Source organism: Gossypium arboreum, chromosome 13 (assembly GCF_025698485.1).
Source record: "Gossypium arboreum isolate Shixiya-1 chromosome 13, ASM2569848v2, whole genome shotgun sequence".
Taxonomy (NCBI): domain Eukaryota; kingdom Viridiplantae; phylum Streptophyta; class Magnoliopsida; order Malvales; family Malvaceae; genus Gossypium; species Gossypium arboreum.
The window spans coordinates 95896195-95912657 of NC_069082.1; the positions used below are offsets into that span (position 1 = coordinate 95896195).

Below are 16463 nucleotides of genomic sequence, written 5' to 3' on the forward strand. Positions count from 1 at the left end.
ATGAAATTAAAATGATGCTTCACAAGTTTTATCAAATAATGAAATCGACAAGGAGAGGACTTTAGTTGAGCCTATTGGGGCAAAATCAAAATTGATGGCAGCTCACCAATTGCATTGGTGATAGTTTTGATAAGACGGAAGTGGGGATAAGACCAGGGGTATTTGGGATTCTATCGATTAGATTTTGCTTGGGAAATGAAGATTTTGACAAAAGACTTTGAGACATCAACTAAGAAATACCATTGGTAAGAGATTCTAATGAAACACTATTGAATGGGTAAAGAATAATAGATATTAATTCGAGCTTGAGAATCATTTTATGAGAAAATTTATCATAAATTTGAATTTGATGCATGACATTCGTGCATTCATAGTAGAAATATTTTTCCCTAAAATTCCTTGATTAATTTAGGAAAATTTGACCTATGGTCATACAATATTCTTTGAAAGAATAATTCAGTGGAACCATGCTTTATTGAAAACTCTGAAAAATTAGGGATTTTGATGAGAAAGATATTGTAATGCTTGGGTCGGCACTTAGTGATAATTTTTTTTGATTTGGTGTACGATGATTAAGATGAGATTCTGATTTAATGTTGGATGACTTGAAGGATACTTTGTTATAAATCATGATGTGATTTGTTAATTATACTTGATATGGTGAAAACTTTTGGGTCAAGTTTATTTGATAAATGAGATTTATAGGATTAAGATTAGTTGAGATAGGAAATCTCTGAGTTTAGCTGAGATACGAAATTCCCAAGATTAAATTTAATTTAGATAAGAAATCTTTAAGATTAGTTGAGATGTGAATTATTTAGGGTTGGGTTTAGTTGAAATGAGAAATTTATAGAACCAGTGAGGTAAGAAATTATCTCTAGGATAAAATAGTTGAGGTAAGAATTTGTCTTTAGGATATATTGGGATAATGATTTGTCTCTAAGTTTATACTTTTAGATAAGATATTCATCTAGTGACCTAGTTATAAAGTCCAATGTCATTTAGTGGCCTAGTTTAGAAATCTAGTTTTGAGGTTTGTATGTGATATAGTGGTTTAGTTTTAAGATCCATTTAGTTTAGAAGCCTACCTTTGAGGTTCATACATGATTTTGTTTTCAGATCCATTTATTTTAGAAACCTAGTTTTGAGGTTTGTATGTGATTTAGCAGGGTCTAGTTTTGAGATCTAGTTGGTTTAGAGACTTCGTTTTGAGGTTCATTTTGTTTAAAGATATAATTCATTGGCCTTGTTTAGATTTAGTGGTTGTGAGGTCTAGTTTTACATAGTGTCTTAGTTTTGAGGTCTATTTTAGATTTAGTGACCTAGTTTTGAATTTTTTTTTAGTTAGAGGCCTAGTTGTAAGGTTCAATTTCAATCCAATATTTTTTTGTAAACTAGTTTTGAGGTTCAATTCCCAATCACAGTTTAAGAAACTTAGCTTTGAGGTTCACTTACATAATTTTGAAGTCCATTTACACTTAAAAACTTAGTTTTAAGGTTTATTTTAGTTTTAATGACCTAGTTTTGAAGTCCACTTGTTTAAAGAATTAGTTGTGAGTTTTCGAGACTTAATTTCTCTTATTCCATCTTTAGTTTAAAAACTTGGTGTTGAGGTTTAGTTACATTTAGAGACCTAATTGTGAGGTCAATTTATTTTCTATTTGGGAGCCTAATTCGCAGTTCTGTTTAGCTTAGAAATCTAGTTGCGAGTTTCATTTATGATTTAATAGCCAAGTTTTGAGGTTTACATCCAATTAGAGATCTAGTGTGAGGTTAGCTTGCTTTTCATTTTGGAAACCTAACATACTTGTTCATCAAGTTTTGAGGCCTAACTATGAGGTTCTTTTAGTTCATTTGAGTATTCTGTTATTTGATTTTCTCCATTTTCGTTCCCAAAAAACAACACCAAAAAAAAAAAGTCGAAGGTGATTAGGTGCCTATTTCTTTGTGTCACGAGGCAAAATGCAAAGCCAGTGACCATGGCACAAGATGTACCCCATGGAGCTTTATTGATAAGAAGGGGAATATTTAGCCCATGAGAACTAGCCCGATTTAAAGAACTGTTGGAAAAGCCTATCAGATTGAAGCCTGGATGGCTCGATAATGAAGATATGGTAACTTAGGTAATCTTGATAAGTTTGATAAGTTTGGGAACTACTATTTAAAGATTGATAGGGAATCATATCTTGTAAAGATTAGATTTTTTTTTGATTTAATGTAATCTTGTAAATCCCTAAAATCAAAGGATAGGTTAATCTTGCCCGTCGATGTAACTTAATCTTGTCTGTCAGTTTTGGGGGAGCTCAACTATAAATAAAGAGCCTCCCCCTCACTTGTAAATCATTCCATTGTATGTTGAATTCTTAAGAGTAATAGAATTGTGAGAGCATTTACTCAAACACCTCTCGTGCATTCTTTTTTTGTGGCTTTTTGTTGTTCTTTGCGGCTTTTTTTTGGCATAGTTTGCATCCGCTATACAAATTGGTGCCTTGGAGGAGCTCTTAAGGAATCCTCACTTGAGTAAATGCTAACTTAAGGCGAGTTTGGACGAACGGATCGCCTAAGTTCGTACGGATCGTGAGATGAAAGATCTAGCCCCGTGACATTTGCACGTTCCTTGTTACCAAACAACCAACAAAGAGAAGCAATCATTTACACCTAATTTTTTCTAGGCATTTTAATTTTGAGCTTGTTGAGCCTTGATGTTATTGAGATAGGGGTTTATTTGGACTTTTTTAATTGAAATGACTTTTAATCTAATTCTAGAACTAAATTAAAATTTGATTTTGTAACACTCCTTGCCTGACCCAATCGTCGGGTCTAAGCTAAAAAATGCCACACTCGTTGCAAAGAGACAACGATCAAATACATACTCAATTTATGTCATATTATGAGTTACAAGGCCCAAAATCAGCCTCATGAACGTGTTGGGCTCAAATTTCCTCAAGGCCCAATAATAAGGTCGAAGGGCAAGCAAATCCGAGCAAGATTGAATGGGACCATCCAAGACTTCATTACGGATGCCCTAGATGCACACACGAGAAAAAGAGAAAATCAAGATTCACTTTCTTGTTTTCAAGAAAATTAAGAAATCGAATCTTGCTCCAATTTTGCTATTTCGAACAAGTTCAAGAATCAAGACAATCAATAATTCAAATCTTGGAAATCTTGGTCCAAAAAACCGAATCTTGCAGCCAATGCGCATTGGATTTCATATACGCACTTGAACAAGCCAATTTCGAGAGCAAACGAATCACAAGATCAAGTTCTTGTAAAAATGACCCATTAAGATGTCTACAAGCCCATCCTGAAGTTTGGAAAGTAATTTAATTGAATATCAGACCAAATTATCAAAGTGACCCAAATTGTAAAATATTTAAACTTTAGGTCCAATTTTATTTTCATAGGTGGATCATCACGAAAGAATTCAGCCCAAGGAGCCCATTTAGTTCCTTTGCTGAATTCCCATTAAAACTCCACACTTAGAATTATTTTGTTTTTTTTTTAATATTTGATAAGTTGTCATGTTAGTTATTCCATTAGGGTTAGGAAAACTTATTTTGGAGGGCCTATAAGTAGCATGGATGTCTACCCTTATACACATATAATTGATTTTTGTTTTTTTAAAGTTAATAATAATTTTCTTTGAGTTTTTCTTTAAGAATTACTCTTGAGTTTCTTTTAGAAGCTGTTTTAACAATCTTTTAGGTTATGGGAATCATCTTCAAGCTTTTTCTTGCCAAGATCTATTTCTTGGAGGGATAATTAGAGCTATTGAAAGGAGTTCTGGATTCTTAATGTTTCCAAGGCTTCTTAGGATGTCATCTTCTGTCTTCGAGCTTTAATTTATCGTTTCATATTTATTTTAGTTTAGTTTTTTCTGTTTTGGCTTGCTGATTTTATTGATTTTCGTTCTAGGTAAAAATTGCTTCAAGAGAGATGTTCTCCTATCTTGTTCCATCAAGAAGCACACCAAAATTAGGAGTTTTAATCTTTTCTTGCTTTTTCAAATATTCTTGTGCAAAAAAATTTGATTTTGTCTTTAACATCACTTCTAATAAATCTATTTTGTGTTTTGGTTTTTCCAGATCTGGTTAGAGCATTTTCTTGAGGTCCAAGGATGGTTTCTTTCCATCTAAGAAACCCTAATTCGTTCTCTATTAGACTCTTTACTAGTTGGATCATCGTTCTTTTATTTTAATTTTGTTTGACTCTCCTTTATGACAACTAGTCTGTTTTCGTTGTTTCTCATTTCAGTTTACGTTCGTATAGAGATCTTGGATGAATTCGCAACTTAGACAAGCAACGATCTTGTTCCGTACATGTCCCGTATCATTTTGTATCATTTCATGATACATTTAAATACGAGGAACACATGCATATGATATGAGATACAATCATTTCTGGGTCTAATACGAGCTTATGAAAACTCTTATGCTAACTTGAGTTTGAAGTATGACTAAACTGTAAAGTTTTAAAATTCTTGGATCGACATCGCAACTTCATTATTTCCTCGTCGCGGTGTTGTCAACTTAGTGAGTCACATCATGAAAACATGTATATCTATGTCACGATGCCACTTTCTATCGAACAATGTTGCGATGTTAGGGATTCGTGGTAGTGACCTTACCCCTATTTTTAGAGAAATGCACATTTGGTACCTAATTCAAGTAACTCCAAACCATTCCCTAAGTGTTTTAATTCAATCTTTCACAAGAATAAAGCTATTAAACCAAGCCAATGACAACAAATTCAAGTATATAATCATTTAAACAGCCGTTCTATACCATACAATCTGATCATTCAACATTTAGGCATATTCATATCCATTTTATCTATCCATACCAAAATGCTTCCATTACCAACTCAAGCATGTTCATTATACCGACTGGAAACTAACAATTCAAGAGATTGACATGAATTAATCAAAGCATATACTAAGTTATATAACATGCTTAACGTTTAACTTACCATTCCTAAATCATTAATCGATTTAGCCAATTCAAATAGCCTAATTGATAGCTTTAACATGCCAGACTATTCAGAAGTAAAATCAACATTCATATAGCATCAAACTTAACCTAAATATGCACCACTAAGTTATATACCAAATGGTATATCCAACATCATTCATCACCACAATTAACATAATACTGTCAACTCCAAAATGACCATTTGCACACTAAGAGCCCTTATGTACATGCTACATACTCTAGACAAATTGAACATATAACTATTGTTTCAAGATAGTGTGTGCTCCTCTGCTGGTATGGCTTGGCAAGCTTCGAAATGTGATAATTTACAGGGAAGGAAAACAACTAGAGTAAGCATTAAGAATGCTTAATAAGTTCAAATGGAATCACTAAACACACCTTTATCATTTAAAGCATAATTAAACTAATCACTTTGACATTCAACATGGCTATCATTGGCATATAATGGCATAACTAGGTCACACATCAACATTACGAAGCAAGTGTGTTAGTTATGTTCCCATATCATGAATAATATCCCCACATTAATGCAATCACATACCTATCATGTATCAAATATCAACATATACTATCTCATTTCCAATTCAAATTTAAGTTTTCATTTCCATTCAATTGAATATCACCCAATACAACTATAGTAAAACAAAGTAAGATGCACGAGTGAATAAATTGCTCACACAGGTTGACTTTGTAATCGGGTTGCTCACACAAGCTGGCATTATATCTATTGAGAAATGTGTTCATATTGTAGTAAACATGTATTTGTTTTCTATTTATTACAAAAAACAAATAAATTTCACATTTCACTATTATTTCTTTTGTATTTCTTTCTTTCATATTTTGCATGCATAGAGAAATTGTGACAAGAAAATATTAGCTCATTGATTGTCTAAGTTCACACTGATGATAAATGGCACTGTAAGAATGTTTACATTATGAGAAAGACAACTTACTTTAGTAGATAATCTAAATAAGTCTATAATCTCGTAAAAGAATCAAACTGAGTATTTGATTCAAATACTTAGAAGGATTATTATGTCGTCTACAATTCTAATTAGGGAGATGGCTACTCTTGGCTATCAGAGCAGTTGACTCCATGGGTAGAGACATGGATATATACATTGGAAGAATGATACATTGGACTGAACCCAAGTTGAATTAATTCTGAACCCGCTTGTGAATTAATTCACTTGTGCATTCATGGTGTGATTTACCTAAATCCTAAGTTGTCACTAACCATGCGTATGTAACTCATGTGCTTTGTTATAAGTGGAGGCTTATACTCTAAAGATGATCGAGCCCATAGTCGGTATGTTAGGTATATGACTTGTGTGTGACATGACTTTACTAGCAACAGTGGAATTCATAGCTCAATTAAAGAGTTAACGAAATCCTCTCATTAGCATTGTGTGGATTGATAAATATAGAATGTGGTCACAAGTTTCTTGTTCTCGAACAAACAATTTATCACAATCATTTGTTGACAGTGATCAAATTAATGATTAATTTGGATGAATTGCTTTCGTAAAGAGTATACAATAAGAAGCTTTCAATCATGGTACTTCTTGTGGACTGACTCCATGATTAAATAAATTGCAAATTATCGGAACGATGCTTCTGGACATCATTGAAATTACTTGAGCTTAATTGTATATGTCTGATTGGTCCCTTCCTAGCTCAACAAAAGCTCAATCGAATTACACTAGAATCATAAGAAAATTCTATGACTTTGGAAAAAATTAATTGAGTCAATTTATTCAATGTGAAATTAAGTTGGGCGGTCGTGAGAAATAGGCGGTCGTGAGAATTGTTCAACTAGAGAATTTGATTAAAGAATTTTCTTGAAAACTTAATTTGGAAAACCTAAGTGATTTTTGGGAAAATTAATTTAGATCACGTAAAATTAAATTAATCAAATTAATTAAAATTAATATGATATTTTTGGAAAGTAATTTTCAAGTCAGACAATTGGCCCAATGGATAATTGAACTTAAAAATTGAACCTGAGATAAAAGATTGGGACCGAGAACCCAAAATCGAGACCCAGAAACTAGTCAAATCAGGCTTAATATATGAAATAGGGCTAACAGTCCAACTGGTGGTAGGACCGAACCAGCTCGGTGTGCCTTAAGGGTGTCGTACCTGGGACGGCATCGTCGAACACGACGGTGCTGATAGAGGTGGCGGTGGCCGGCAGGTGGTCCTTCGACAGTTGAGCATTAGAGGAATCACACTCCTATTGAGACTCTACCAGATAATTTGATTTCAGATTAAATATTTCAAAAATAATATTATTTTAATAAATTTAATATTTAATTTAATGTAATATTTACTTTAATAGTATTTTATTAAATTAATATTAAAGTGATTAAGTTTAATCATAGTTGAACTCTCTAAACAATCCCTATATAAAGAGAGTCATGAGTCATTTAAACATAAACTTATTCTTCTATTATTTTTGAAGTAATCCTATATATGATTGCAAATATCCATTTTCATTTTTGGAAACATACATTCATTTCCAAATGATTCAATTTCTCCATTTTGGAGAAAATCATAATCATTCTTGAATGTTTCCTATTTCTCTTTTTCTATTCATCCCGTTCATTTTTATTCAAACACACAATTTATTTTTGGTTTCAACGAGCTAGAGGAGGGACTGATTAGACATATGTAGTTGAGGCTCAAATAATTTATGATTAAGTTCTGGAATTTTTCCTATTAATTATAAATTCATTTAGTCACGAAGTCATTCCATTATAGTATCGTGACTGAGCTCTCCCCAATGACATACCATTACAAAAGCAACTACTCAATGCTCGTCCAATGACCTTGTCATAAGTTTGTTACCCTCATAAGATATCTTTGATCTCTTTGAGATAATATCCGTTCTACCAACATGATCCTATTTTATCTCATGGTAACCATTACATCTTCCTTCATGAAAAGTCAATCACTATCAAATTGTGATCAAATCATCTATCACAAAGACAGACTACCTGTGGCCACGTTTACTTTTCATCAACCATGTAATGATAATGAGAGGATATCATTTACCCATGTTTTGGGCTATGAATTCCACTGTTGTGAATGACACTACATACTACAAAAGTTGTACACCTAATGCGTCAGTTTCTAGTTCCTTATCTATTTGAACTCAAGCTTTTACTCACATCAAAGTGTACGAGTCACATATACATAGTCCGCCATCCACTCAGACTTTAGGTATGCCACACTATGAACATCACAAGTGAATAAATCCATAAATGAATTTAGGATCTATTTTTCTTAGGTCCTTTTTGATATACTGTTAGTCTAGCCAGTCATATCTATGTCTCTATCTCCTGGGAGTCATCCGCTCCGATGCACAAGATAAGCCATCTCCCCAATTGGACTTGATAGATGACATAATAGTTTTTTAATCGATTTGCTCATTTTCGATTAGACTAAGGATATGTTTAGGTTCGTCTACTAATACAAGCTGTCATTTTGTCCTACGATCTGACCATATAATACTACTTAGTATTAGTTAAACATTTAGACAATCAATGAGAAACATTTGCTTCCATTTTGCTTTGCATGCAAAAACCATGTGAGGAAAATTATACAAAGTATATTAATGTAATCAATCAATTTGTTTTATTAACCAATCTGTTCAAAAAAAGTGTATATTGACGAAAATATTACACTTAGAGCATTAGATCCAACAGTGGTAACATTAGAAAAAATTAAAATGGGATATACACTTTATGATTTTCATATCATTAACTTGAATTCCTTATATTATGCATTAAATTTTGGATTATAGAAACACCACAGAGTTCATACTCAGTGTACGATTTTGTTTTCCCGTGCGTAGGTCAGGTTTTGATTATACATCAACATCCAACTGCAATCTTGGTCATAAAAAGTTGGTGATGTTTTTACTTGTAAATGACATGTACCTAGGAGAGTCTAATGACTAGACAATGTTATAGTTGTGAATGATAGTTTAGTATTTTGGTATGGTATATGTGTATGTAATAGTTTATTGATCATGAGATGAGTTAATAAATATCAGATTGTCATGTTAATGTTGGTAGTGAAATGGTTAAATGACAAATGTGAATTGAATATGTATAATAGATGGTGTTTTGATGAGTGAATAAGGTATGTATGTTCAATAGTTTAATAGTGGATAAGTGGTATGTTATGAAATAGGATATGGCTACATAAATTGGGTGATGGAATGGTAGGACACTTGAATTGAATTTGTAGGTTTTGGTAGGTTTGGTGTATACTTTTAGGAATAAATTTGTGAGCTATATCGAGTTGCTTGAATGGTTAAGTTGAATTATGTCTAGTTGATTGTTTTGAGGTGTCATTTGAGGCATATTGGTATTTTGTATAATTAAGCTAAAAATGAGTCAATTGGTACGTTCTTATTGAGTTTTATGCAGGTTTGGAATAGGCATTAAAATGCATTTGAACATAGGTTATTTTTGGAACATGGTTTAGTATGAATTAGGTCCTTATTGACATTTTGGTGCCACACGGTCGTACGTCACACATGGGTTTGTGACACGACTGTGTGCCACTGAATTATAGCATGTATATATAGCACACGGTCCCTAATCGTTATACAGGCTGACCATACGTCCGCGTGACTAGCTGTTAGTATGTTCATTTGGTTTCACAAGACCTCAGTTTGTTACACGACCCAGCCACATGGTTGTGCGACTTTTATTGAGTAATTGCATTTTTTATCCATACGACTACAATGAGTTACATGGTTTGAATACATGGTTGTGTGACTCCAATTCCACATAGTTGCAGTTTTCCACACGGCCTGAGCACACGATCGTGTGACCTTTGTTTTGTAAATTTCCTATATTTTTTGTAAAAGTTTCAAAATGATCCTTGTTTGATGTCAAGTCAATTCTAGAGCTTTTGTAAATCAAATTAAACTCGATTTTGGTTGCAATGCATGATTTATGTGAATATATGATATTACTTAATGTTTAATTGAATTTTTAAATTATGAATTTCATGTAATTATTTTGTTAACGGTCGTAGCATCTTATCACTTGGGTTTGGCAACCGGATCGAGTGAGGGGTGTTACAAGGATAATATTAATTGGTTTAATCAAAAGAAACTCATATAAGAGTTTAAATTTAAACCAAAATAATCTGAATAAAGGTAAACTTCATCTCAAGATATCAGACACTTTATTAATATTTCATTTTTGGGCAAAATATTAACTTGTAAGTGATATCTTGGTGTAGTAATCAAACATTAACAATAAGAACATGTTGAACAATAAACCTTCCTTTGGGCTAATTTATTACCCACACGTAAAATTGAATAACCATCACATGTTTATTACTATAGTTGGACATGTAATTTTGTTAAACATTAACCTTCTATTGGGCCGATCAATATTAACTTAGCTTAAATTACATGCACACAACTTTTTATTTTAAAATAAAATAATTTCAACAATAGATGCCACTTTGGCACCTTATTGTTTTAGTTAAATTATTTTAATATATATATATATATATATACTTACCAATATTCAAATTTAATATTTCCATAATAGTCAAAGTCTAAAAATAAAATTTTTATTTGTGTTAGGTTTCTAGAAAATAACCAAACTAAAGTTATCTAAATGGTGCCATCAGAAATAAACATGTAGTAACAATGTTATACCACCATAATCTTCAAGAATATTAATTGAACCATTTATCAAGTATCCATTAAAATTGTAACTTTAATCTCATAATAAACATAAAGTTAAAAACTTGAATTTATAAATTATAGCTAACTACCATTACATAAACCGAACACTTAATCAAACAATAAAATTTAATACACAAATGCAATTCACACATTCATCCAATCAAAACATATATATGAATAAAATAAGAAACGACTTTGATACCATCAAATTAACAACCAACCATATACTTTTAATACCATAGTTGTACATTGAAAACTTTGTATAGTCCTTTTCCTCCTCAAACTTTGACAAACAATTTTGATTGGTTTTAGTAAATACCGAATAATAGAATAAAAACAATATACATACTCAATTGCAATTATAAAAAAATCATAAAAAATATCACTATCTCCTGCAAATTCAACCTTTCAATATATAAGCCAAAACACAAATTTAAAATCTTTTTATCTTTCAACTATTGCCATTATTAACAAAAACCAAAGCTAATGGTTCAAATATATTAGAACTCATATTGAATTCAATCGCAAAGCTTCAATTGAAGCATGAAAAATCAAATTCATCAAAAATTTAAAAAATAAAATATAAACCTTAAAATTTTGAACTCAAAAGATTTAATTTGTATGATCAAAACACTAAATTTATACATTAAATCCATAAAATTTTAAAAATGAAACAATAAAAATAATAGAAAATAATTCATTCTCAATAACTCGACATGATGAGGCTTGGATGCCACTTGTTAGAACCATAAAAATTCTATACAAAATTTAATAAATCAGGATATATCATGATAAACTATTACAGAAGGTGGTCTCTCTTTTCTGAAGATGGGATATCAGAAAAGTTATGTATATGTAATTTGGGAACTATAACCCTAATATATAACTTTTGCACATAATCTAAATTTTTAATCAACCCATCCTCAATTAGAAATTAGTTACTAAAGTATCTACACATAGTTGACCCATACTTTATTTAACGACTGAAGCCCAATAAATCTTAACCAAATTAGATTACTTTTAATTTGGGATAATTTTTTATGATAGTAAATAATATGTATTTATTCTTATTACGTATGTGATGTCCATACTTTTTCCAACAATAAGGCTGAGAAGGTAGATCAGGATAAGCATCGTAAGGGTGTTAATTCTTCCTTACTTGTATGATAAATGCCAAAAGTAACATGTTTTAGCCTCATTCTTAATGCATTTTTAGATGATTATTCAATTTAAAATGGTTAATTTTATGCTTCTAATCCTTTAAATTCTTGTTTATATACTCATGAGAGCATTTGGGAGAAAAAGGAGTGAAAATCGAAAAATCAAAAAATCGGAGCAAGTTTCAAGAGCCACACGAACTACCATACGGCCATGTGCCAGACCGTGTGGATTTTGCAAATCGCACTCCAAACATGTAGGAAAACACAAATTTTAGGTTTTTTGGGGCATTCTAAGACCTATATATGACACAAATAAGAAGATAGGAGGAAGTCGTCAGAGAATATTGAAGAAAACAACTCGTAAAATACCATTGAAGCCGATTTCCATCAAGATTGAAGATCTTCTCTTGATTTCTTTGAAGTTTATTATGAGTTTCTTTGTTTTTTGTTATACTGTCTTTGAGATTTTTTATTTGCTATTATTAACTAATTTTCCAAATACCTAGGGAGATGAACCCTAGGATGGATTTTGTTATTTAATTTCTGTTTTACACAATAAATACTTGGATATTATTCTCAATTATGTGTGCTTAATTCTTGGTTTAATATTTCTAGGCTATTAATCCATGCTCGATGTGATTGAATCAGAGGAAGAATAGACCCTATTTAACGGTAGATCTAGCATAATTGAGTGGAGTTGCATGCAATCCTAGAAATAGGACAAAATAAATCTACTGAATTAGAGTAAAATCTAATATCGGGATCCATATATCGAGTTAATGAGATAATAGGGGTTTTAATTAGAAAGAAATTTCAATTAATCAACCCAGAGTCAGTTAACGCAACATATTAGCATAATTTAGGGATTTTTACGGATCAAGATACTAAGTGAAGAAATTGTTTGATTCAGATTGATAATGACAGAAGAAATCTAGGTGGATTCTTTCCTGGATATTGTTTCGCTTTTTGGTTGTTAATAATTTGTTTCTTGATTTGTTCTTTGTCGTATTCTTTAGTTAATTAATTTAGTTAATTTTAGTTTTAATCAATCTCTCGAATTTGTGGGTTATATAATAAAAAGGCAGTAATTACTAGTACTTTCAGTCATCATGGGAACAACATCTTTGCTCACTGTAGCTATACTATTAATTGATAGTTGCACTTGTCTTTGTCAAATTTTTAGTTGGTTTCGTTCACATCAAGTTTTTGGCGCCATTGCTGGGGACTAAAATATTAGGAAAAATTTATTTCTATTAATTTAGCCAATTTTTTAATTTAATTTTTACATTCTAATTTTTCGTTTGTTTGCTTCTACTAGGTTCTTTTGGTTTATGACCAGAGGAAACCCGTTGGATCCATTACTTTTTTACAATGAGATCAAAAAGACTGCTCGTAGAAATCATAGAGAGGTTAGAGAAGCAAGGTAAAGTCAACAGAAAAGAGTAGACGATCAAGAGAAAAAGGATATTACTATGGAGATGGGTGATAATCAAAATAATCAACTACCTCCTGCATGTCCTGCCCCTTGGACTATGTATGATTATGCTAAGCCCACTCTGATTGGGGCTAAAACGAGTATTGTTAGACAGACTTTTAGTGCAAAAATTTTTGAACTGAAGCTAAACACAATTTAGATGGTACAACAGTATGTTCAATTTGATGGTTTGCAAGATGAAGATCCGAATACTCATTTGTCTAACTTTCTAGAGATTTGTGACACATTCAAGATCAATGGCATTTCTAGTGATACCATACGCTTACGGTTATTCCCATTTTCTTTGAAGAGTAAGGCAAAAAAGTGGTTGAATTTACTTCCATGAGGTTCTATAATGACTTGGGATCAAATAACTGAAAAATTTCTGTTGAAGTACTTTCCACTGGCCAAAACAACTAAGTTGAGAAACGATGTCTCTTTCTTTGTTCAATTTGATATGGAGATACTATATGATGCATGGGAGAGATTTAAAGATCTCTTGAGAATGTTCTTTTATCATGGGTTTCTTTTGTGGTTACTAGTTCAAACCTTCTACAATGGTTTGAATCCCTTAACTAGGTAATTAATTAATGTAGTAGCTAGTGGAACACTGAATAATAAAACACCTGAGGATGCTCAAGAGTTTATTGAAGAAATAACAATGAATAACTATCAGTGGAAAGTCATGAGAACAAAACCGATGAAAACAGCCAGTGTTTTTAATGTAGATGTAGTTGCTATGTTGGCAAGCCAAATGGAAGCACTAAATAAAAAATTTGATAGTTTGAAATTTTTTAAGTAGGTAAATTTGGTGATGCAATGCGATGCGAATGGGCAGAGATGATTAATCTAGAATATTCACCCTTAAAGTCTAGCCTGGAGCATGAGCAAGTCAACTTTTTGGGTAATAATTCTAGACCTCAAAATAACCTTTATAGAAATACTTATCCTGTAGGATGGAGGAATCATCCAAATTTCTCTTGAGGTGGTCAAGGAAAACAAAGGTCATAATCCGCTCCGAGTTTTCAGCAACCTTATCAGCAAGAAAAGAAGCCAAAGTTTGAGGAGATGTTGGCTAAATTTATTTTGGTATCAGAAACTCGATTTCAAAACACTGAGACAGCTTTAAAAAATCAACAAGCATCGATTCAAGGGCTCAAAAATCAAATTGGACAGCTTGCCAAACTTATTTTGGAAAGACCACAAGGGAGCTTACCTAGCAACACTGAAACTAACCTAAGGGAGCAAATCCATGCAATCACTATTCGAAACATAGAAAGGCTAGTCGAGCCTGAAAAGAAGTCAAAGCTAGAAGCTATTGTGAAAAGTGATGAAGTTGAGGAAGGTAAGAAAGAGCATAAACTGGTAATTAGAGAATACAAACCACGAATTCTGTACCCAGCAACACTGAAGAGAGACCACATAAACAAACAATATGGTCAATTTCTTGAACTTTTAAAAAAATCACATATTAACTTACCTTTTGTTGAAGCCTTTTCGTAGATGTCAAAGTCTGTAAAATTTTTAAAGGAGATGTTAACAAAGAAAAGAAAGTTAGACGACTTGTCAACTGTGGGGCTTAATGCAGCTTGCTCGACCATTCTCCAAAACAAACTACCTAACAAACTTAAGGATCTAGGGAGTTTTACTATTCCTTGTCTTATTGGTAATTTAAATGTTAAAAGTGCTTTGGTTGATTTGGGAGATACTATAAATGTTATGCCTTATAAGATGTTTAAACAAATTGGTCTTGAGGAACCTAAGCCTACTAGAATGAGTATTCAATTAGTGGATAGATCAATTAAATATCCTAGGGGTATTATTGAAGATGCACTTCTGAAAGTCGATAAATTTATATACCCTGTTGATTTTGTTGTATTGGACATGGATGAGAATATTAAAATACCTATGATCTTAAGTCGACCTTTTTAGCCACTACTAGAATTGCTATTGATGTGGGTACTAGTGAATTTGTGCTTCGTGTTGGTGATAAAAAAATTACTCTTTAAGCATGAGATTTTGTGAGAGTCTCTAATGAGTGAGATGTAATTAATTGTTCTGTTAATGATAGTAATAATGTGGCTCAATGTTCTTTGTTGGAAACCCCTCATGATAACATGTTGGAGTCATATTTTATTCAAAGTGATAGAACTCGAGGGACAAGTGACGAGCGAATGGTGTAGCTTAACGAATTAAATGAAAGGCGACAAATAGTTGGGGAGAAACCGAGTAAACACAAGGAAGAAACAAAGCATTCCATGATGTGCATGTGAAGATGATGAACCAATTTAAACTTGGGGGCAAAGTGCTGTTAGACAATCGGATCCACGAATTTTTCCTTCAGAGTTTAAGTCAAGAGGGTCAGACCCATGTGTGGTAAAAACCGTTTTTCTATAATGTACAATTGATGTAACACATCCTGAATTTGGCACATTTAAGGTAAACAATACTTGTCTCAAAACTTATTTTGGTGCTAATACTGACAACGAGAGAGGAGCTTTGGCTCTAAGATCCATCGTAACCGTTAGCTTAGAAAGGGAAGTCGAGCTTAGGCTCTAAATAAGCGCTTCTCGGATGCAACCTGAGTGTTTTTATTTTTATTTATTTATTTATTTTAATTTCATGGTATTATAATTTTTTTAATGAGAAAAAATCAAAAAAGAAAGAAAGAAAAAATCTTTTGAAAAGAAATTGAAAAAAAAAGGTTCACATGGTTTGGGGTGATCCATACGACTTGGAGACACGGCCGTGTGTGACATACGACCTGGTCACACGGACGTGTCACAGGCCATGTGAAAACTGAAGTTAATTTTTACAATTTTCTTTTAACCCACACGAGCACAGAGAGTTACACAGTCAAGAGACATGGTCATGTGTGACACACGGGCGAGTGATAGATCGTGTGATTCACATGGGCATTGGAGAAGCAAAGGAGCATCGCACATGTCCTAGGCCGTGTGGTTACTAGGCTTAATTTTTTCAAAATTTTGAATCACACACAGTTTGGGTGATTTCACACAGCCTGACCACACAACCTTGGGGCTCACATGGCTTGGTACATGGCCATGTATTTTTTTCCCTTTTAAAGCTAGTTTGTTTCTTCTTCTTTTGTT

At 32.4% G+C, this 16463-nt stretch overlaps 1 non-coding gene across 1 annotated transcript; it reads right to left on the reverse strand.

The window, feature by feature from the left end:
• Positions 1-13768: 13768 nt before the first annotated feature.
• Positions 13769-13875, reverse strand: LOC128287125 (small nucleolar RNA R71). Its single transcript, XR_008277822.1, has one exon. It is a non-coding gene; the product is annotated as a small nucleolar RNA R71 (small nucleolar RNA).
• Between the last annotated feature and the right edge of the window lie 2588 nt (positions 13876-16463).